The sequence below is a fragment of the Mycteria americana genome, chromosome 2 (genome assembly GCF_035582795.1).
Source record: "Mycteria americana isolate JAX WOST 10 ecotype Jacksonville Zoo and Gardens chromosome 2, USCA_MyAme_1.0, whole genome shotgun sequence".
NCBI lineage: Eukaryota > Metazoa > Chordata > Aves > Ciconiiformes > Ciconiidae > Mycteria > Mycteria americana.
The window spans coordinates 156,389,961-156,415,880 of NC_134366.1; positions in this window are offsets into that span (position 1 = coordinate 156,389,961).

Below are 25,920 nucleotides of genomic sequence, written 5' to 3' on the forward strand. Positions count from 1 at the left end.
AGAGCAAAACTGTAGGCAGATTAGACAAATAGCTGCCTTTTGCTGTTAAGTCCCACTGATCAATCAGCCCTGGCTACAAAGAGAAAATAGTACAAACAGGTTATAAGGGCATGTCTCTGCCCCTAAGTTAGATGATGTCTTCAATAAATCACAGCACGCTTTGAAACAAACTGCTGGGACTCAGTCTGACTGTTAATGCTTCTCTAATAAACCGTGCCATGACTGTTTGGTATTAATTTTGGTACTGTTTTGGTATTAATGGCTACCATCAAAGATAACTCCAAACCTCAGAAGCCTTTTGCTAAATCAAAGGTGACAGAACATTCTATAACCTGGCTGTAATACACCTAAGCTGCAGTAATTAACTGAACAAATTAAAAGCAGAAGAGCAAAACTGAAAAATATCTTAAACTGGTGTGTATGTGCATTTATGCTAATTACGAGCAGTTTTCCAGTGTTTTCTCAATTCTTTCCAGCTGCCATACGTCAAAAAATCACTGGCTATATGAGAGAGTGAAAGAGTTAATGTCTCAAACATTGTGGCGAGGCGAGGTGCGGTTTGCACGGCGGCGGCAGGGGTCAGCTAGCAGGGGATGTGGCAAGCGCATCAGAGGACGCGCGGTTTTGGGTTCCAATGGACCTTACCATCTATGGCCAGGGGTCACACAGGGTTTGTCTGAGGAAGGGGCCTGTGACCGCCCGAGAAACCTCTTGTGACCACCCCCCTCCCCCAGTGCCTGCGCAGAAGATTGAGAACTTTCTAGAACAAGAACCACATAAGTCCTCACAGGGTGTAACTGGAGGCGGGGACTACAGTATAAAAGACACACCAAAGGGAATCAGATGCGCACCCATCACTGGAGGATTGCCATGCCTGTCATCATCATCATGGGATCCAAGGGTGGTGATATGTCTGTTCTCCTCTCCTTCCCCTCTCCTTCCCTTTCCCTTTCCCTTCCCCCCCTCCCCTCTCTCCTCTTTCCTTTCTTTCTTATAAACGTTCCAATAAGATTCCACCGTTGCCAACCCCTCTATGCTTTCCCAGGTTTCCAAGTTGAGGTATACCATGTTCAAGTTGTTCCCACCACAAATAAGGTGCCTAATTGATTGTTTGGTGTCATTTCACCTTAATTTAGTCCAAGGGAATTTGCAAACCTGAGTCACTCCCAAGTGGAGTGGAGAGGGACCTGGCAGGCAAACGCTGACTCTGCCGTGTGGCTACCTTTATCATCCCCATAACCCTTAGATACAAACCATTGACCAAGTCTGAGACTAAGACTGGATCCAGCCACACCTAGACTCCTCTCTGAGAAGGAGTTTAGAAACCAAGGGTGTCCTTTCTGAACCTCGTGACTCAACGGGAAGGCCACCTCTTTTCCCTTAGCCACACGCCAAACTCATGCCCTTCACGTGACACTTGGCATCATGATTTTCCTTCTTCCTCCCCGCCCCCGTGGGAAATGACACTGTACTAAAGCATTCAGGATTAGAAATTCATCACGATAGAGGTCCAGCTGAGAAAATGACAAAATGACTTGGCTCAGCAGTAATCTACAAAGGTAAAGGGGCCAAAAAATATGAAAAGCCAGGACAGACTGAAACACGGAAAAAAGATAGGCCAGGGATGAAGTATGAAGATGCAGATGTGTGGGAACAGGGAAACTTTCATAGAGACAGATAAGCTAGAAGAATATAATAAGTGTGGAGAAAAAGGGAGGGAAAGAGTTGATGATATAAAGATGAAGAAGCAGTAGAAATGTCTTTAGTCAAATCATCCTGAAATCTGAAAATGGTTTAGATTTTCTTTGGTCTTCTTTGGGAATATCAAGGTGAAACAGATTAACACGCAGATGTCTCCAGTTTCCATTCAAAATATGTTATGTCTTCAGCATTTAGCTTGCAAGGTTCACACACTTGAACTAAATATTTAGTGCAAATGGTGCATCCAGAGGACATTAAGCTGCTACTTATTTAGCAAGTGATATGCCTCTTTTTTGAAAGTGTGAAAACTGAATGTACCAAAATACAATGTGAAGAGTGCTATAATGTAATTGTTCTGCTGGTCCAAGAAAATTAATTTGAAATTGTAATTTCAAAAAATAATTTCAAGGAGGAGTTAAATTTTAAGACAATGTTGTCTGTTTTTAAAAAACTTTTTTTTAAGCTTAAAAATAAATGTAGTTGATTTTGGCTGAAAGTAAGAAGTAATCAGCTGAAGGTTTATCTTTTTTTTTTTAATTCATTTGTGGACACACTCTGAATGATGAGCAGGCACAGATTTACTAGATGTGTGGGAAGGTAAGGGAGCCCTGATTAGTATGAGCAGGTGTATATTGTCTGTCACAAACCACCTACGTGGTGATGTGTTGGTTTTAATTCAGCAAATCTGGCTCATACTGCTGTGAGAGTGTTTAAATTGTAGCCTATTTGGAAAGCTGACAAGAAAACATTTGTACTTTTGTGACCTGTTTAGAACATGCCAAAGACCACCACTGTTTCGCTTATTTCAAAACAGCCAAAGGACACCATAGAATTTCTTTCTATTAGCTACCATAAAAGCCTTTGGTCACTAGAGATCTAACCTGCTGACTAAGGAACACAGATTCCCACAAGCTATTGCTAATTCTCATAAACCTGACAATACCTCCAAGAATTTACTGGATTCAGTGTGGTCTGACAGATTAAGTAAAGGCCTTAAAATTATGACAAAAATACTGCTATAAATATATGACTCACTTTATCTGATTAATCATTGTATACAAATTGGTGGCTGCCCTGCTATTGTGTAATATAATCTGTAGACAGGTTTTAATCATTTTTCATTCATATCACAGGCTGAGATGCCTGGGGTCATTAGGTATGGTAAAGTATACTTCAAGATTCTTATTATTGCCTTCCTGCTTGTTGTAGTTTTTATTACCATTCTTGTAAAAATGAAGTGTTATTCATGCATTTAACAAATAAAATTAAACTCCTCAAAATTCAACATTATAAAAACAGCAGGAACTGTGTAGTAGTAAGTCAACTCTAATTTAGTGGGAGTTGGAAAACCATATGGAGGTCATTGTAAAGTTACTTTAGATAAGAAAGAAAACAGTAATAAAGTGGGAATTATAGAACTGTAATATAATTATTTGAATTGTCTTTCAATGAAAAGATCAAAATTTAAGTAGTATAAGCCCTGGAGTTACTAATCACTTTCTTTTTGTCTTTGTTTGTTTCTTCTATGAGAGTCTCTTAGGGTTCAAATGTTTTAGTTTTTAGATATACAATTAAAAAAATAGTTGACTTGTACAAAAAAGTCCAAAATGATGGTATAAAAATCCATCACTGTTTGTAAAAAGCTTAGAAAAATTATGAAATCTGAAAACATTCTGGAATTTAAAAAATAAAAAGTAAATAGGTTATTGAAAGAAAAAGTTATTTAGAGTGCAGCTGTATTTCATTAAAGTCAGTAAAGAAACTACCATAACCTTGAAGGAGAGTAGGATAGCAGCTGAACAGAGATGGGGAAAACAGTATTTGCCACTATTCCCTAATATATGCTCAACTTCCTAAGTTAAATCAATTCAGACATACTTCAGTCCTTTCTACCAATATATGAATCCTCAGTTATACTGGGATGGATAAAGTAATTTCAAAATACTGGGTTTTTTCACACTGTACTTACTGATAGACTCTTTTACTCAAAGAAAAGATGCCAGAGCACATGTTTAAACTGACTATCAGCACCATTTACTTAATGGGCAATACATAACATCATGACTTCATTATGTCAGAGAAAGTTTACATGTCTATTTGTTGAGTGGTATGTTATCCTTAAGTCTACAGTGAAATGTACAGACATACAGTGCACGTTGGGATAGAACGTAGTCCTTCTGTTTCCAAGTATGCTGGCTCTACAAGCAAAACCATTTGTGAACCAGGTTGATGACTATGTAAGCAATTATAATTTCAGTAAGGATAATTAATGTTTGAAATAAATCACCGGCAAGTTGTGTAGTTCACTTCCCTCAGATGTCTTGCAGGATCAAGTTACTCATTCCTAAATTTTGTTTCATTCAGGAAGATCAGACTGAATGTATTCCTTGTTGAATATATTCACTGCTCCACAGCCACAGATGACTGTAGCATTTGTTATACAAATCTTTCCTTTACCAACATTTTTTACTTGTTTCCTGCTAAAAATTAAGAATACATGGATCTGTATTTCCATCCTGCCAAATCACGCAGAAATACCTAAGCAGGCATAGCATAAGTTTGTGTATTCAGTCTCATCAGTCTCTAGGAAAGATGGATATACCTGTCTTTTTGGTCTATATGGATTTCTGTAACAATGCAGATCTCAACCCAAATTTGCTGAGGAAAATGGATATATTTGCATTGACATCAAAGGACTGAAAAAATTACTTTGACGACTATGGATTGTTTGCCATTCTATAAGATAAATCCATTTGTTAATCTCAAACTTTTATTTTTTGAATAGAGCTCAGTATTTCTGTTCTGTTCATTAGGACTAGAGACTTCCACCTTTATTCACATTAAATACAATCTTACTGTATTTCAGTATTATTTTCTGTAAAATAACTATCATGAAATTTATTTCAAAGCCAAATTGATGTTAATAATTTTAACAAATCCACATAGCTTATATGACTGCTGTTTAGTTCTTTTGCAGTTAGTCTAGATCAACCATATAAAAATATCACAGTTTTAGATGTGCCTAAAAGACACACTAACAGTATTAGGCATTTTTCTCCAACTTTTCAGTAGCTCTGAAAAGAAATAAAAATGCAAAAGTACATTTAATACCAAAGATTATTTCTGAATCTGTCAGCTTTTGTTTTGTCTGTTAATGACAAGCTATTTTATAACAGCTCTGAATTACATTTATAACGATTTTTTTTCCTACATTCATTTAATTTTGTTAACAACTAAATCATTTTCATGTAAATTGCCACATGCTGTCTCAAAGTTTGAAGAAAGTTTTTTTACTATTGTATTTTTTTTTACAAGGCTTGTCTCGGGACAGGTGGTTCTTAAAGGAGAATTTCTATCATAAGGAAAAATTATACTGAGGTCAAGTTAGATATTCCAGTGAAACTGATTAGATTCAAATGGCACCATGAAGATTCACTAGAAGAAATAAATCCCTGTCACATTTCTGCTGAGTGCTGCCATCTAGTTGGAGACTTGTCCCTTATAGATTTAACATGAAAAGAACTAAATTACTTTACTCCTGAAGCCAAATTCAGTAGCAGACCCACACTGGCACACACAGGAGTAGGAGCTTGTTTAGGACCTTAAATAGTGAAAACACCATTGAGAATTATGCTGTTGTAATGTGAAGTAAACGTAGTATCATTTTCAAAAGTGAACAACAGGAGGTGGCATCATAAAACAGTGAAGGGTAGAGGGGACTTTCAGGATGTGCTATTTTGTCTCTCCCTATGTGGATCCTCTGGAGTTAAACACCCAAATTATCATTTTTCTGGCCAGAAATGAGAGAAAATAGTAGCCATAAATTATTTGGTGTAATGTCTCTATAAGGGATCAAGGGGGTGCTAGTTATATAAATTCTTTTCTGCATCTAGCACTAGAAATTCTGATTATTTTCTAACAGAAAATTAATTATAATTTATAAGAAAACTTAGATTCTTTTTTCTTTAAAAATCTTTATTTCAGAAGTCTACTTTGACATTATATTATAAACAGAAAGAATATTAAAAATACCAAGGTTTTCTGTGATATGCTGGATTTTACTTTCCTCACAGCTAGGTAAGCTTTCAGTTTTGAGAAGATGGATGCCTGTATCAAATCATAGATAGATACTATTACACTCAAAACCTTCTCATGGGCAGAGGGAACGCACTATAAACACAGAATTTATAGTTAGTGCACATGATGTTTTTGAAATCCAAATTAATGAATAAGCTAATTAATAACACATTTCCAACTTTTATGAAAAATAATCCCTCCCTAATGTTCCACCCCTCCCTCTATGGTTATCTATCTTGGTTGTCCTTGGAGGGGCCTGGCAGGAGGGACGGTGCTCTTGGTGGGGGAGTTTTTCCCCTCCGCTTTGCTGGGAGAAGCATGACATCTCTGCTTTCTTCCTCCACTGTCTTGGGCTCTGCTCGGGTTTATTTTAGTACCTTACCATACCCCACCTGATTCAAGACCAGTGCAAAGCCTGCTCCATTTTCTAGTCATGTAAAAAATGACATTCAGTGGCCACAGCCTGCATTTCCACAGTGGTCCGATGCCTGGCAGCTTGGTCAGGCTGGAGCAGTGCTGAAGGGGCTCAGCACAGTAATATCCTGCGAGTAGCAATCGAGCAGGAAACAAAGTACCTTTTGACATGAAGATTTTACAGTCTGTTTTGAGTTCCTTCTTTATTGTAATGTTCTACAAACTGATTTTCTGACACTAACATTATTAGAATTTGAGGTACTACCATGTACCTATTATTACTACAGGCAATCATATGCCAAGAATATGAAGTTGTTGAATTTGCTTACATGAAACATAAAGAATCAAACATTATATTCCTGGCAGTTCAGGAGTTTATTGTCTATGTTTTTAATGTGGGCAGCAAAACAGAGATATCTATTGTGTCTGACCTTAGTACTAAGACAGAATGTGTTCTATCAATTTGCTTGTGAGGCAGAAAGACTTTACTAGGATTAAGTACACAGTGCTATCATGTTTGCTATCATACTAAAAGTTATTTTTATCAAGTTTCAGTCATTTTTAAAAGCTTGTTAATAACAGCCTTTTCTTCAACTATGATAGCAGAGGTTAGACATTTCTATTATCAGATCTGTCATGCATCAATGGTCACATTGTGGAATTATATGTTCCCGTGTTTTACCTCCAATTTAGTCTTCAATATCTCTCATAAAGAAGGTAAAATTTGAAACACTTATTTTATGTTATGCAAGAGATGAAAATAAAATGAAAATATGAAACTGTGTATTAATGCTTAACATTTTCAATCTATAACTGAACTTCATATAAAGTATGTTTTAAGTATTTAAACACTATATAGCAGTGCAAAGTTTGTTAAGTGAAGAAAGGCATTATGTTAAAATGAGCCTTTCAAGAATGCAATCACTGTTTCAGAGCTTCTCTAACAAAAGGATTTAAAGCCACTGTACTGTAGGAAAGAGGACTAGTTGTTTAATACAGGGGAAGAGGTGTAGAAAACACTTCTGACATCCAGCCCTGACAATTTTTTCTTGAGCTATTACACCCATATCTGAATATGCTATTAAGGTTTTTTGGGGAATCTAGAAATTAAGAAATAATACAATAGTTCCCACTGACTTTGTTCAAGTAAAGATTGTCTTGTCAGGTTTTGTACCCTTTCGTTAAAGTGGGAGTAGGCAAGAGGAGGTCCAGTTAACAGTATTCAACAACTGTAAAGTTGAGGAATGACAAATTATGAGGTTGGGCTTAGCCTTCACCTGAGCTTTGTTAGCTGCCTCCAAGGCTGAGATGTCAAAAAGCAGTTTAATTAGGAAAGAGAGTTCAGGAAAGGTCTGACAGGAGTCTGTGAAAAGATCTTCCTTCTCACACCAGCTAGACCTTGCTGGTTCAGATGTCTTGGCAACAAGAAACCTGCTCAGAGACAGGTCTTTGAGGCCACCCAGACAGCAAGGACTCAGATCAGTTTCCCACATACAGACATCCAGTAACATTTGAGGCTCTCTAAAGTATCTAAGCCATCCACATGGGGCTGGCAGATATAAAACTCGCTTGGTTCTAACCTGAAAAGAAGTCTCCAGTTCCCAAGGTACCATTTCCCATTGTCTTGAAATGCATCTGGGATTTTGTGACAAGTGGTACTGCTGATTAAACCTTGTCTGATATGTATATCACTTGTCTTTTCTACAATAAACATGAAAAAATAATATTTATCATTGATAGATTTATACTTGAAAACATGCCATTATGACATCAGTTTGTCTTCAATGTCTGTCAATCCAAGATAAAACACCAGGTAGATTTTACCAGACACACGGAGTTAATAGATGTGAAAGGCACAGGTTTAGTATGTTACTTCTGTTCTATTGCTGCACATTCATTGGTATTGCTCTAGGAATAGTTTGTTTATACGCATGCATTTGAGTATGTACTTCAGGTATGTTCATTTGTCCCCCATCTATTAAGCTAAACATTGCCACCATTGTCTTCTTGAAGATAGTCTTGTCCCATTGTACCCTTGAAAAATGTTTCCTGTGATTCTCATTTGATGATAGTAATATTACTAAAAGGTTGAAAAAGCATCATCCAACCTGAAGAGCTGGTTGAAGTTATTGGCTAAAAAAGCATTATTTGAAAAGTTTACATCGTATGTGTATGTGTACCTTATCTGTGCCTATTTAATGTTGATATCAACGAAGCAGTAGATAAAGAATTAGCACAAAAGGAATAGATAAAGAAGCTAGAGATTCCAGTTCAAGGATGCAGCACGGGATTCAACATCTGAGCCCTAAGTCCTTGGACACAATGCTGAACTTACTGAGTTAATGGTGAAGCTCTCAAAGAGTTAAATGGCTGATTGGCAGTACTGATTGGAAACTGCACCTCGTGATGTGCATTTCAGCAATGGTGTTTCAATACATCATGTTTGAAATAATGTCAGTACTCTCCTCCTTGTAAGCTGCCAAAATTATGATCTTTGAAAGCTCAAATGTTCTCATACATAAACTTTCTTTCCCTGTCTTCTGTTGACCTGAGACTGTACAAATTTTAAGAGTTTTTTAAATTGGTAGTAAACTAATTGATAGATAACTACTAATGAAGCTATGAAAATAACTAAGTCAGGGTACCTAACTAGCAGAAAGTAGTACCTATGTCATCTTCCAGCAGATTGTGTCTGCGTGAGTAAATAAGACAGGCCTGATATATAACTTCTATTTTTGCCAAAGAGGACAATGGCAATCAGTAGAGAAAAATTAGACTTTGCACCTAGTGTCTTACCAAAGTTAATGGCACAGTTTGTATCTATCAAGACTAGATTTTACCATACCGAAACCTTCCACTAGCACTTCCAGCAGGACCAACAATACAGGCTATGTATACTACTTTGATTATAGTAGTAAGCCCCAAATACTGACACACTGTGCACAGACATAACAAAATAAGTGAATAGACTTTTGTCAATACTATTTGCATCCTTCTGAGAATGAGGTATTCTCAGAGCAGTGCTGTTGTTCAAGGTGATGATTATTTTCATATTCTCCACCTAAAAGTGCTATTTCAGAAAATCTTTTTTAGAATAAAATTTGTCTGGCATTTCTTCCTAACTTTTCCAAAACCATTGAATCTGAATATGAAGTATTTTGAATGAAATTTGAGGTGATGGTGTAATCATTTGACCAGGTAACATGACATAGGAACATTGTACAGTGCTTCAGACTGGATTTAACCCAGGTTGTTCTAATCCTCCTGAAGTATTTAATTTAATACATTTTTATGTGTGAAATAAAGCTGAAGACCTGGCTGTCTGCATTCTAGTTTCAACCTCCAAGATCATTAATACTGTTGCTTTCATGCACCATTCTTTTCACTGTATTGTTATCTGTAGCATTGCTTCTGAAGAGGTAGAGGAAGCTTCCTGAATTCTCTTCCCTTCCATATCAGTTTTACTGACAGTACACATTGTACTTCAACATTTTTTTTTTCCTGTCCATAGAAAACCAATTTTGTGTCTTAGTTAGCTTGCCCAGCAAATGCTTCAGAATTAGCTTTTTGGCCCCAATTTCCTTTTTTTTTTTTTTTTTTTTCTCTGTTAACCTACCCTCAATTTTGGTAGACAACTAAATGTTTTTGAACTTTGAAACACAACCAGGTCAGGTCATCAGAATGTTATCCAGTTTTCCACTGGACTTCAAGGTATGCGTGTTTTGCTCGGTGTTTATCTGCATACATGCATGCATGTATATGTGTAAGAAAAAGAGAACATTAGAGAACATGCAAGGGAACGCTATTGTGATACGCTCAAGATGTCTATCTAATTACATACAATTGAATTGGAACCAGTGTTTTTCTTTCTCCAATAATTAAAAGTAATTAAGTGTTGAAAATCAGTAACAATGATCTTGAAAAAAGACTTAAATGACTGACAGCAGTGCTCTAGCATGGCTCCCAGCTAGCTGTCATTATCAGAGCGCATTACTTTGAACTTATATTACTCAATTACTCTACCAGAGTGCCATTTCTCTGTTAGTTTTGTTTAGGGTTAGCTTGCAGGGAAGAACAATCATGAAAAGCTATCTAAAGACAGACATCTATGCTTGGAAGGCCTTTTGTAATTGCTGGAAAAGTAGGGATACACCCTGGTTTGACTGGGCTTAATAGACCTCTCCAATTATACTTTTGAGCTACAGTGAATCAGGTAATGATATTGTCAACTTGGTGGACCCTTGACCTCTTTTCTGGATGACATTTGTAGTAATGATGCCTTTTGAAGCATTGTTGGGAAGGGGACCTTTGCTAAAATTGTCAGGCTCACAGGCTTCTATAAAAATACATATTCAAGAGAGGAAAGCTGAGATAATGGATAAAATTAAGCAGGATCATTGATACAGGGGATGTGTGTAGCCTGTCTGGAACTGGTAGCCTTATTTCTTTGTTTCTTTGTGCAACATAACAAAACATCTTTTAAATGTAGAGTTAACAGCTATGATTGCATTTTTTTCAAAGAAAGTTTAAATTGAAGTTTCAATGACCGATGAACATTTATAAACTCAGGATCATTAAACCTTGAAAAACTTTTGCTCTTACAGAAATGTCTGGTGATAAAATGTTCAGTTACCCTGGTGAACTAGATTTTATGTTTAAATTTCAGAAGAATACAGCAAAGAATGAAAACAAGGGTGAATCACAATATCTATTGAAGAAGTAATGCCTAAAATTGGATATCAGATCAAACTTTTTATTGTGAATGACCTGAAGCCTGAATATAGCCTGAATACATTTAATAACATTTCTATATATCTTTTTAACATGCTTTTAATTAAACAAAAGTAGATTCTCATTACATCTGAAGATAGCAGACTGGGAAAAAGCAAGTAAGCTGTCCCAGCAAAGCGGTGATAATAGTAATTTGAAAGTGGAAAGGCTTACATATACTTCAGATCTCACTCCTTGTGCTTTATCAGCTTGGGGCTGCAGCTTTTCATATTTCTTATGTCACTGGATTGAGTAGCAGGAATGCTTGCTATTCTCATAATACCAAAACTACTACTGAAATCAGTGAAAATTTTGCCTGAAGAAGAATGGCAAAAAAAATTTGGGTCCTATACACAGAAACAATGTTTTCTTTGTTCTCTTTCTTCCTTCCATACTCATTTCTCTCTCTCATTTTTGAGATTAGTATCTTGTTGATAATTAAAATAGTCTTGATTTGGTCTGTTTCAAACTCATTTTTATGAGCTGAAAGTACAGTTGCAGTGTTAATAACGTTTAAAAAATTACTCCTTACAGTCTTGCTCTGTTTCCTTTTGTCTTTTCCTGTATGACCGTATATTGAAGGCAATGTTATGATGCATATATCTCAGTATCTGCAGATAATTTAACCTCTATGTTATGTTATTACTGCTCTTTTCATATTTCTTCCTTTTTTATTAAATCAAAAACTTTCTTAGACTCAGTGAAAGCTGCTTCATTCATCACAAGAAGATGTTGTTTGGAAATTCATATTTGGAGAATATTAATATTACTACACTTCCTAGGCAGTAAGTTGTTGGAAATTTGTCTGTTAATGGGATTGTGGTGTCATTCCATTTATTCTGGTATCAATATTATTGATTTATCCTTTAGGAGATTTGCGTCTTCATCTTCCTTTTCATATAACCTATATTTACAGTACAGTTCTTTTGGTTTGGTAAAAGGGCTATTTTTCTTTCAATATTTTCAGGTCTATTGTCTGTAAGCGATTAAAATTATTATAATTGTTTAGATCAGTTTGGAAACTCTATACGCATGTATAAGAATCAGAAAAAGATGTTATCATATAAAGAAGATATGTATTTACTTACCATATTTAGTAAGGTCTAATTTTATCCAAATTATTGTATATTTGTATGTGTCACAGAAAGATATGAGTTTATTCAACCAGATTTGGCGTTAGCTGTATTTTAGCTGTGTCATGCCATCACGTTATCATGATACTGTATCATTCATTTTGAGGTTTCTCTATTTGCCCACATGTGACTATTGACTTCTTTAAGGGCATTTCCAAAGAATTCATATATAACCCATTGCAATAATGGTAAATTATCTAAAAATGTTGCATGAAAATGGTGAACATGATGTACTTCAAGGGACATAGAAATTATTTATGCAGGTTTAATATGTCCAAACATTCACTAATCTCTCATTTTTAAGTATTTGGGCCTTTTCAACTTTCAAAATTTATTTAATCACATAAAATAAAATAAAATAAAATAAAATAAAATAAAATAAAATAAAATAAAATAAAGTAAAACAGTGCTTATCTTTCACATAAAAACATTGCATATATATGATTATGGTTTTGGCTAAAATTTAGTCTGCATTCAGATTGAAGTGTTTTGAATGCTCACAATGCTGATGAGACAACTAAATGAAAGCTATTAATATTTATTCACATCTACATTTGCCAAGTTTTAGCCAAATATCTTTGCACAGTATCCAGTGCAAAGGGATACTGACATTGCATAAGACATCAGAGCACTAATTTAATTAAAAAAAAAACCCAACAAAATAATAATTACTGTGTATTTTCCAGGCCTAAAATCAGACCTAGCGTCTAATACATTGCTAAAATATTGCTTATGTTAAATGGCTTCCATGTTCAAATTCTCTGAGGCAGGTGAAGTACATGTCATAAGAGATTTACCAAAGGAAGTGGAGAAGGTGGCTAAGGTGGTCCTCTGGTCAGCACTAACTTAGCAGGTTACATGTCCATGCCAAACATAGGAGGAAAAGTTTTATTCTTATCTCAGGGTTTCCTTAGGCCATAGGTATTCTCCACATATTCCCACTGTGTATACAAACAGCTTAAAAGTGGAGCTGTTCTGGAATTTACATCAAAATTTTTTTTTGAGAAAATACTGATTTATTGAAACCAAGATTTTGAGGAACAGACAAGGATGTTGTTTTATGCTAGCTTACTGCAGAGAGATGAAAAATGGGTGGAAAAATATTGACCCATCATATGGAAAATACAGGTGCAAAACTATTCTTCTAGCAGTTTATCACATCCCAGGCAGCTGTTTTGAGGGTAAAACTTTTGGATAACCTGTTTTGTTCACTTAAAGTGTTGGTTTATTCCATTTTGAGCTCTACTTGAAAGCCATCTAAAAATTGTGATCTTCTTTTCTTATCCAGGCATCCAGTGATGGATATTTTAAAAATATCTTCTGAACAGTTGCGTCTTCAGTGAAACTGTGATGCCATTCATGGTTTGTTCTTTTTCTTTTATGTGAGAAACATGTAAAGTTAAGAGTGAAATGTCAATGTCTATGTCAGTGCTCTCTGCATCACAGAAATGCTGCACTGAGGATTATTTTGGGAAAGTATGCTCTCACTAGACTATATTAAGATTCAATAAACATTTCCTGATCTTTGCAGATTTGTGAAATAGGTTTGCTTTATTGATTATGTTAATGCAATACAAATGTTATGGAAGATTTGCCTTATACTACTGTCTCTATGTCTTTCTAAGGATTCTTACTCTCCATAGTTCTCCTCTACAGAACCTGATTTTGGATTACTTCTCCCCACATGTATAACCTTGCACTTTTCCGAGCTGAATCATCTTTTTTTTCCTGACCGCATTTCTACCATCACTTGTTAAATTGGTCCCACTGCTTCTCACAAAAATAGATAGTTTCTTAACATGCTATCCTTTCAGAATGTAGCACTTGAATAAAGGGCATACAAAAATGAGTAATGATTTTGTGATCCTATAGTAAAATATGTCTCTGTTAGAGGCTTATAAAAAAATATTTTGAAGTGGTAAACCTACTTGTTGAGAATGAATGACCCATAAATTAAAATAACATTTTAGAGCTTTTTAAACTGTCTCCTTGCAACAAGGAATACTAAATACATTTGTTACCTAGTTTTATCAACAATGCAGACAGTATAAATTCTCTGCAAGTACAATTTGCGAAACAGACACTGTTGGGGTAATTAATAATATTGAGATTGTATTCCTCTTATACAGGGATATGAAGTTCCCAGTTAAATAGTCATGAATGGCAAAAGACAAGATCATACATTCAGAACAAAGACTACTAATTGTATTTTGAGCAGAGGTACCAAATTGTTATTGTAGGTCTGTCTCTTACTTGTTAGTGTAAGTGTGAATCTCATGCCTTGATTATGTTGTGTAGTTGAATAGCAGGGATGCTATGGCAAGAAGACTTCTGGGTAATTCACAACCCTGGGTACAGGGAGAAATAAGCCACATAGGTAGCGTAGGCTCACATCTTTGGGTGGCCAATATGTAGTAAATATCTTATACCTTCCAGCCATGTAAAAATGTGTAGCTCATAAAATCAGATAGGTTGGCTGCCTCTGGCCTAGTGGTTGGAAACATATCTTGAGACAACTTAAAGTATACTTTAGAATGTATACATCTTTTTGTTTCTATATACAGCATGAGTAAAACCTCCTGGAACATTAAAAGTTGCCATGTTCTGCTGCCTCTGAAAGGAAATAGAATTTGTTATTATAGAGTTGGAAAATGAGCCTATGACATATGGCTTACATAGCTGATGTAATTTGGGGTGATGAAGTAAACTGATTCATGACTTGATTATTATAAATCCGTAGCTAAACAGGGAAAAGAGATACAATAGTACTGAGCTTCCTGCTGAAGTTATGACAGGATATAACAGCCTACTGTGGGCAGCCAAATGCAGTCATGAAAAAGACACACATTCTTACCAGTGGGATTAGCACAATTAACTATTTACATGAACTGGTATTTATAATAAGCTCTAAAATATGATTCTGTTACATGCTTTTTATTCTTTCTGGAGTCATTCTAAGAAAAGTGTGTTCACAGAATGAGACTGGATGCTCAAGGTAATCTCTCCTGGATGGGGAACTTATGCAGCTGTGAATATCCCCTCTCACAGCAGACCAGTAACAGAATGGATTTTTCACAATATCTGCAATATTACCACAATAGTTTCAGTTCTTTCTACCTGCTGATTTAGTAATCAAACATTATTCTGTAGCACTTCATCTTCAGGCATTGTGAAGGGTTATACAAATGGTCAGACACATTGTTTTATTGTTGTTTCTTGCTTTTGTGTTTTCCTCAAGTATTAGGTAGCGGAAGGAGGTGGTGGTGAGGATTTAGAAAAAGTGGTCTTGTGACTCTATGTTGGTGGAGAATGTTTTTTCATAAATGTCAGTGTATGCTTACCTACAGGCTGGACACCAGACACAGAACTGGAAAGAAGTTTTCCTTGAGATTTACCATGCCTTTGAGAGGGCATTACTTTCATTCCATAATGTCAGAAATACTTTAGCAATTTTTATCTTTTTTTCTGAAATGAAACATTCACCTTTCCACCAAGATAATGCTGTTTGCTGTTCACTGACTGGTCACTAATGCCTTCTCCATTTTATTGTTTGTTTACACGGTTGCAGTGTTTAAAAAACAGAACACATTAACATGTAAAGTTTTTCTCACTTTCTTCACAGAAGTTATAAATAAAATAAAGTTGACTGGATTTCAAGTTAAGAGATGTTGCACCAGAAGTAAAATGCATAATTCTTCAGCCATATAGGAATAAGTGTCAAGCATACTTTCAAGGATTAATGCTTTTCGAGTCAAGATCCCAGATATCAAATGCCAGATATCTGATTCACAATACCATTTTCTTTGTCCTTACACTTACTTTCACTGTGGAGATTGAAAAAAATTATTTGCTTGTACTTGCACTTTTCCAGTCCAATAATAGCATTAGAAACCCCAAAGCTATATTGTATCTGTACCATTATTTTTCAAACCTAATTTCTAAAACATTTGTCTTTAAAAGCTTTATATACTTAATGACTTGTCCAACCATTATTTTTTGATGCAGTGGGAGACTTCTTTCATTACTTATCTAAGCATTTGTTCTTTAAGTCACATGTACTGCTGTCAAGTTAGTTAATCAATGTTATAGCTATATTAAAAAAAAAAAAAAAACAAAACAAAACAACACTCTATCCTCTTTTTTATGGTTTTTGCTCTGTTGTTAATTTATGGATTTTTACTGGTCAGTCCAAACAGACAAATTGTTTTCCTGGAATGATATGATTTAGAAGCTAATCATTATATGGAATATAACTTTCCAATTGAAAATGTAATCTATTCAATGTCATGAATAAATACCTAGATGATATAGATGATAAAGGATTACTTCTTTTGGTTTCAAAAAAAAACCCCCGAAATATTAGGTGGATTGGAACAAATATCATGACTCAATGTAAAAATAATATTTAACATGTTATTTTCATACAATATCTATTTTAGTACAATATTAGACATTTGAAACAAAAAGTACTGCAAAACAAATTAGATATATATTTTCTAATTCTCCATACTGCTTTATACTAACATATGCTTTCATAGTAAGGAGTACTAGTAAGCAGGAAATACCTGTTCAAAGAATAGTTAGCACTCTAAACTGTTCAGAGTAAGCAATTTAATGAAGAACTATTTTTTTTGTCTTTTTAGAAATTATTTATCAAAAGGATTAATTCAAAAGCATATTCATTATTCATAACTGACAACAAACTCTTAACACTAACTCATTTCAGTCTATTGATTGTTACAGTGTGTTCAAAAGGGCTAATATTCTCATGACACAAACTAATATGGTGAACCATAACCTTTTTCAAGTGTATGCATTATTGTTGTAGCCTTGGGTTGCACAAATTATCTTGGGATTATCAGGATATTTATTTACCAGCAGTGAAAGTACTTACTTGTGTTATAGAGAACTGTTTCTGCTCCCTACTCTGATCACAATATAATTTATAAACAGGAAAGAAATCAAAGTAACTTTAAGATGTTTACACTATCTCTTCTGTCAAGGATCTTTGAACAAATATATTTTCAAAAGTATTTGTGAAACTTTCTCTCAGACATTATTCTCACAGATAGAAAATAGTTCAGATGATAGAAGTATTTGTGGAAACTAATAACAATGGTTATAAATAATGTCAGAATAAATTTTTCATTTGAAATCCAGCACATACTTGCAGATCTTTTTTGTAAGAGTCTTTAAGTTTTGACAGTCATTTATCACAACAACATTCCCCCAACTATTAACAGGAGTTATTCTGTGTTCTTAGTATCTTCACAATGTTTGTAAAGACCTTTGTCTTCTTCCCTGCAAGAATTTATGTTGCTAGAACATGACTTCAGGAGTAAAGTTAACTAACATGATGTTGATCAAAACTTTTAAAGTAGTGTAGACAAGGGCAAAGCTGAATTTACAATGTCATCAACTAGTGATTTACAGACTAAGAATGCTAAAGTGTGGGATATATAGCTTACTGATTTTTATTGCTACACAAAACCAGAAGAATCCAACACAAAACCCCAAATAAAAATGAATCAATTTTTGCTTTGAATACCATTCTATAAAAATATTTCTCCCAACTCAAGAGGAGTTGTTCTCTAAATACTTTACATAACTGTATTATTGCCAGAACACTTTAACTGAGCATGAACAAAGCAAAAGAATGAGAGGATTTAACCAGATGTTTTGCTTAATTATGATTTTCCTTTTTTTCCCCAAGCTAAAATGGCACTGATTAAAAAAAAAAAAAAGAAAAGAAAAATATGCAAATCCCCATTTATCCTTCATATACAAGGAGACCGACACAATGACGAAAGCTAAATTCTGCAGCAGACAGCAAAAGAAGCATAAAAGAGTGAGAGGTATCCTGGCATAGGAGGTTTAGCAGGGTTAGCTTGATCATCTAATAAGATAGATTTGAAAGACAGAAACTGCCATCTTAAAAGTGAAACCTGCCAATGTGCTACTGCTTGGTTTACAGAAAGAAAAGTTGATTATTTTTTTCCTCTTTTAAAAGTTGATATTCCATTTCTTCTGATTTTCTACTTGTCTTCATTTATATTTACATTGAATTTTTTATATGACTTTTATATTGAAATATTTCTAATTTTTGAGAGACATGGTTTTGGCTCCTCTGAAAGATACATATTTTGCAAGGTATGTCTTTTCTTTTTCTGTTTTGGTGCAATCCATCAATGACCCAGAGTGCTCTAAAAGTGAAATGACAGTGTAAAAAATTAAGCTCAATTTGCTTGTAACAACTGGTCAGATTATCACAAATGATTCTTCCAAAACTTCTCAGGATGTTACCAGTCTCTGTGGGAACTTAATGGCTGTCAGCTGGGAGGAAGTAACTATACGCATATTCCTAGTTTAGTAAAAATTCAAGTGGTTCAAGCATTACAAGTCGCAAGTTAAAGTAATTGAAATGTAAAAAGAGAAAAGTAGTGTTTATTATTTAAGAAAATTATCTTTTGCCCTTCCCCAAAAGATTATATTTGCAGTTAATAATGCTGCAGTACTGATCATTATTGGATTTTTCATTCTTCCTATCCTCTAAACAAGGGTTCACTCCATGCTTTGTACAAATCCAAGCTCAGGTACCTGAATTGCCAATAACTCAGTGTATTATGGATACCTCTTTCCACATTACAACAGAAAGCCAAAAATCTTGTTTGGATCACCCAAGCATGGTAGAGAGAATGGAAAGCAGTGTTGCACAGGCAGTCTCAGAAAAAGTGTTTGTTAAAAATATACTTTATTCTATAATTTATTGTGATCTTTTGCCTGGGATAATGGTCATGTGGGGAACTGATTCTCTCGAATGGGATGGTTAGTCACTGTCTGGATGGTAACAGGAATCTCCATTGCAAAAGTCCTTGCAATGGCATCTTCAGCTGCATCAGGTGAGACTCACCAAACTGCTATTTTGATAAGTTCTTGTATCCAGCTGAGCCATGGTCCTGTAAGACTACTCCAGCACAGGCATGATCCACCACTATTGATTATCTTAAGCTACGTAAAAACATCTCCTGTCTCATCTATGTACAAAAGACTGTCCTATATGACCATTCCTGGGCCTACAGGAAGTTTCTACTGACTATTTAAAATTATCTCTGTATGGCCTAGTCTATTCAACAGCAGAAACTGTCTGGAGAACTGTCTGGGACAGCCAGACTCTCCATTTGGGGTACTAATCATCACACTGAAACATACAAGTAGTACTTCTCAATTAGCAAATACAGCAGGAGCTGCTTGGAGGAGTCTCCAGGACCATCCTAAATTCACAGCTGTCAAGGATCTGCACCAAGCAGTCAAATGCTTTGGTGCGAAGGTACTAGAAGTTCAGGCAATTGCCTTGTCTCCGATGACCTCTTCTCTCAAATTAGTCTGTTGTTTCAGCCACACATCTGGGAAGTTCCTGGGCCACCCACAGAATTAATGACTAATTGCACTGCGTATGTACACAGGTAAAACCCTGATACCACAGCTACACCACAATTATAACTGTAGAAGAAACTTGATTTTTATCCTTTTAGCACAATTATTACTTAAATTCTGTAGATGTTGCCAAAGTGGGAAACAATATACATGAAAAATATTTCTCTTAACTACATGGGTGCATTTTTCTTTCCAAAATTAAAACAAAACAAAACCACATCTGGCACAGTCATAGTTGAGCTATTTGAGCAACAGAGCTATTTGTTTTTTTCTTTTGCAACTGGAATTTGAAAAATATTTTTGTAGCTCTGGTTAAATTTCTATTTTGTTAATAAATAATAGAGACATGGTTTGTGATGAAATAATTTCTCTTTTACAATAATAGAACGAAGAAAGCTTCAAAATGGTGTGAGGTTTTAGGACGAGGTTTTAGGACGAGGTTTTAGGACAAGGTTTTTAGGACAAGAGGAAAAGGCCTCAAGTTGAGCCAGGGGAGGTTTAGACTGGATATTAGGAAATTTTACTTCACTGAAAGGGTTATCAAGCCTTGGAACAGGCTGCCCAGGGAAGTGGTTGAGTCGCCATCCCTGGAGGTATTTAAAAGACGTTTGGATGAGGTGTTTAGGGACATGGTATAGTGGTGGTCTTGGTAGTGTTAAGTTTACAGTTGGACTCGATGATCTTAAAGGTCTTTTCCAACCTATACGATTCTGTGATTCTGCGATTCTCTTTCAGGGTTTTTTTGTTTTGTTTTTTTTTTTTTTTTCAAAACAAGTACCTTAACAGTAACAACAAAACAAGAATTTTTTTTGAATGTTGTAATCTACCCTTAGAAGAATTCAATCACAAGTGACAGCGTTGAAGGACTTATGGACTATTACTTTAATATCAAAAAAAGGTTATAATTTCAAGTCCCTGAAGACTACTTTCTTAGTTATGTTTATCATTTTCATGCATTTAAGCCCCCTCCAGTAACTGGGCTATCTGACTAGTATATATCACTACAAATACACAAATAAGGTCAATTTAATAATTCTTCCCTTTTTTCAAAGAACGTTATTCCCAAACATGTGGGAATAAGCTTGAATACTTTAAATAACATAAGGAAAGATACTTTAAAATTATTTTTGAAAACTAAAAAGAAATAAAAGAAAAAGAAGTTAGTTGTCTTAAAAACATGGTAAAGTCTGCAAGTAAAAATACAGCTGTAGATTTCTTAGTCATACTCTTGGTAGTAAATTATTGTGGTGATTTTGGCATCTTTGTACAACTAATACAGTTGGAGACATCATATGGAATTACTTGATAACTGTTTTGTTTAGTCTCCCTGAAATAAGCCATCTGCTGTCCTGACTGGCATTGGACCTTTCCCAGATTCAGAGCAATCAAGAGTCACTAACCCAAAGAGGTATTATACATGAAGAGCTTTAAGAAAAACAGGGAGAAAGAGGGGATCTGAAACCTAGGAGAACCACGTGGAAAAAACATGAGCTATATTTAGCCTGATGCAGCCCAGGAGGGGGGAATGGGATCCTGAAGGATCCAAACCCCAAACAACAGTGAGGTGTGCTGAGAACACAGCACTTCTGTGCTTGTGGTTTTGCTGGGACTGCAATATCCAAAATCAAGAACCTGTCAATGTGAGCACCAATGTGCTCTGTGTATGCTTGTTGACTTCAAATATTGGAACTGTAAGGCTCTTCTCTATGAATGTCACTCAGGTATATTTTCTATCTTGCTGAGCCTTTCTCACATAAGTCTATGATAATTTTTGTGGAGTGTGAACCAAATCCTTCTGATAAAAGGAGGTGTTCCCTGGCTTCCAGTTCAAATGTTTCAGATGATCTTTACTGCATTATGCTCTGTGTGTGAATGACTATTACCATGGGGTGGGTGATGGGTACATCCATATATAACCTGGGCACATATTTCACAATGCTGCAAGCACTGGCTCCTTACTACCTGCCTTCCTTTCTTGTTCTTTCAAGAGCTCCTGAGAATGAGCCTCAAAATCTCAGTGTGTATTTTACTTTTTGTAGTTATCAGCTAATGTTGCACCAATTTACATAATTTTATATGTTTTAAATGTATGTATTTACAAATAATAATTATTCATATACTAAAACATAAATAAAATAATTTCTGTTGTGATAGGCAGTGTAAAAACTGAGAGTAGCAGTTGGTTCTGGTTACAAAAATCATTAACTATAAATGGTGGGAGGAGTCGATCTACTAAAAAGTTTCTGTAGGTGTCATAAGAAGAATTCATCTTTCCCTATCATGGGGAACTACATAAAACCTAAAAACTACATAAATCTTACCTAGGCTTAAATAATATACTGGCAAATTAAGGAAAATGAAGAGAACCATTGTGTTTTGATTGCTGCAGGACATATACTTAATCAAAGCATTCATGTGTCAGGTTCAGCTTAGAGGCTAATGTGCAATAATTTCTAGGTTTCAAATGTAAGTTAGAATAAATATATTAGGATACACAGGCTTCCAGCAACTCTGAAACCTACTTATTTTCTCTCTCATCTCCCTGAACAATCCCTGAATAGATATGTAAACCTCTAAAAATGGAGCTTAATGCTAAACACAGAAAGAGACTCAAAGTTCAAAATCTGCAAAGAATCGTGTTTGTAGTTCAAGTGAACTGCCCACTAATACAAGGTATGACATGCATCTGAAAGTTAAACTTCTGCATAAGTCCTTGTAGGCAGAATGTATGAGTAGACTATATTTGATGATTAGAAGTCCATTTAATTTTAAGACAAATGTTTTTTTCAAGCAATTGCAGCCATTGAAAAGGAGAGTTGCAACAGGTACTTTCCCAAACAGTCTTGCTTTGTCTGAGAAGTATTTTAATTATTTTGTCATTTATAGTGTTCTTCATGGATGCTACATAAGTGGCTGACCAAGCCACATGTCAAGCAATTGTTCTGATTAAAAAAAAAAACAAAACTTGCTTTGAAGAAAAGATATTTTAAAAAATTGTTTTGAAATACCTGTTTTTCCTTTTTTTTAGTATTAAAATAAATTAAAAATAAACCCACTATTTTTTTGACAAAATGTTCATACACACAAGCACGTGTATAAATATAACTACGTATATACAGAAAGAAAGAAAAAGAGAGAGAGAGAAAGATTTTTTTTGTTTTGTTCAGAATTAAGCCAGTTTCTGAAATTCTAAAATCCTTTCAGAAATAGGATATGTATGTTGTGATGGTCACAGCTCTGAAATAAGCTGCAGAAGTGCACAGGCCAAAACTGATGTCACTTGGAAGGGTCTGTCTGCAACATTATGTGACAAAAATGTTCATGTGGTGGGGCTGCAGTCATGCTCCCCAGAGTCTACAGTCTAAATCAGCTCTACCTACCATGGTGAGCTGAGGAGTCAACTGAATAAGTTTTTAATACCTTGTGAGCTGGGGACATGTACAGTGGGGAAGAAGCTAAAGTCTTTTCTGCATCTAAGTAATACACCCCCATCTATCTTCTGACAGTTTTAATAACTGTTCTTTTGCATACTCCAAAATCAATCTCTTATACTTGAGCTTCTGTGGGACGCCTAAGGATTTTCAATTGTCATATTTAATTTCTGAAGAAAGAACTGGCACCAGATGTTAATAAATTTAAAAGTGTCTATAACTATTAAAACGAGAGAAATAGAACACCACTAAATTCAAAACAGCTAAAAAAACATGATGAAATGACACTTTCTTCATAAGAAAACTCAGAAAAGCTAATTCATCAAAATAATTGAATACAGTTTGAAAAATATGCCAGCCATTACAGGTAGGTCATAAGCCTCTAAGGACCTGAACGAAAGTTTGCTCAGCTCTGCCTGAACAAAAAATGAAATTCAGCCCTGCCAGGACATTCAAAATGACTCTAGGTGAGTATGGCATTAGAAAACAATAGGTCTCACTTGAGTTCACAGCTAACATGACTTCAGGCAAGATGGTTTTTGCTGATACCAAATTTGAGCACCATGGCATTTTCACTGTCCATGCAGTTAGTGTATACAATCCCTTCTGACTATTTTAATCTTTTCTCTGGCCTCCAAACAGCCTCTTTTTCAGAGAAGGGCCTGGTGCAAGGCCCTATGAGGTAATCAGAAGTCCACTAACTTAATTGTATTTGGGTCCAATTAAGAGCTTTATCTTTGCTCAGTGAAGTGCCGTTCAGCAGATTCCTTCTGACACCTTTTAGGAAAACTGTTTCTAGTGTTTCTTTTCAATGCTGTCTAGAACTTCATCCTCCCATATTTATCTACTATCCTCTCTTCTCACAGTTTCTATCTACTGCTTGCATAAGGATACTTCTGGCTATCATCTGCTACCAAAATAGTTAGACTGACTTTCATCCATCCTACTCAAAATTACCTTCTAATTTAAATCACTCACAGAACAGGGCAGCTGATAAAGTCTCATGACCATTACTTCTAGTACAGGTTAACCTGTAAAAATGAAAATGTCGCTGCTTGAACTTTGCTGCTTGAACTCACAAGTAGTAATGATACAGAATATTAGTAATCATTTTGTCATTTGTCCTATAGTGTCAGTACTAATTACACAGCTTTTCTGTCTGTGCCGTGCTTGTTTTCACTGGAACTCTGTTAAAACAGACATATGTTTGAGGAACAATTTCATTTTCACACTTAGTACGTCTGTGATGAGGTCTTTCTGTATGAGATGGGCTGGGCCTTTTAATTTCATGTGCCATCACAGGGTGGCTGCAAACCACCACAGCCCCTTTCCTGCGCTGTGATGGGACCCTGAAGCAGATGGGTACCATTTGCCTGGGTGCAGTGATACCCACATATGGGTAGGGCCCATGACAGATGTCAGCAAGGACAGGCTGCTGCTGTCACCAGATCTGCTGTCACTTCCCACTGACTCCTGAACCACATATAAATCTAACTATTTATATATTATTCATTCATATGCAAGTCAGTACATTTCACTTCATTTTTGCTCAGAGCCAACCCTTAGATGCATGCAGCAGCTCAGCTGACCTAAGATTATTCAGCTTTGTGCCAGAGTCCCCAAACAGAATAATATAAAAGGGAAAAAAGGAGATAATCAGTCTCCCAAAACCACAGTGTTTGTGAGTATATCAGCAGGCTCCTACAAAGCCCCATCAGCTTAAGCAAGGCTCTGAAAAGATTTAGGCTTCTGTCCTAGAACAGGTTTTTGGAATGGAAAATCTGTGTTCATCACAGTTCAGTTGTTTTAAGCCAGTATTTTTATTTGGTGTTGTTGCATATGTGGTCAGAAAATTAAACACTATAAGTCTCCTATGCTTATTTGAAGGGATATATGAATAAATTTTGTGTTGCTTAAGTCTCTTTCATATGGCTTTCTACTAAGAATAGGCTCTACACTAGCAAACGACCTTTTATTGATTTATCCTGGAACTGTATCGTTGCTTTCAGCCGAGTGCAATATGATAAAGCAGAGGTTTAGCTCATAGAAGGAAAACACACAGGAATCCATTTAATTCACCAAGGTCATAAGCTCACCATACCTGGCTGCACAGTGGATATTTTTTTTCAAAGCTAATTGGGCTTAGAGCTAGGCTAGTGATTACACATCCTCTTAATCACAGGTGAAGAAGTGTTTCAAGCTGGGAATCATGCCTTTACATCTACTCTTGCATAGTGTTTTTCCTGCCAACGCTCCTACTCATCTCCTAGACTGGCATGGTGCCTGCTCACAAATTAATTGAGGACTTGCTGAATAACAGAGATGCCAGTCAATTCTGTGTTTACAAAAGCAATCTGTATTTTAGTACAGGTGCCGAGTCATTCTAAAGAGCTTATCTGGGAGTGTGACACCAGAACAGACGCTGTGACTCTTTTGAGCTGCAAACCTTGATATTTCTTCTAAAATTGCCACCTTGAATACCTCAAGAAAGGTTAATATAAATGTCAGGGAAATACGTAGCTGCAATCAAGACAGATTATGTTCTTGGTTTTGAGTTTACAATAGAATGCCAATGAACAGATTTTAAAAGTTACTGCTATTTGTAAGAAAAAGTGTTTGTCATTGTTGTGACAACACTTCATCAGAAACTAACATGATTTAAATAGGTGGCCAGATGTACCAGCCCAGGAACTGAATTTGTTAAAAAGAAGTGATATATAGATTTTTTTTCATGCAAGTGCCCTCTGAATTTTTCAGTCAGGTTAAAAGGTGATTTGAGCGAATGGAGGAATTTAATAAAGCACTGTTCAGAGCTAATAATTAGCCCTATTCTTGAATACTTCATAATGGGAATGGTAAAACATATTATGGTCTAATTTTTAGAACATTTTGATTTTGGTAAGTGTCACAAAAGATAAGACCTACTGGGCTATATCATCAGTGACAATGTCCTTTGTAAC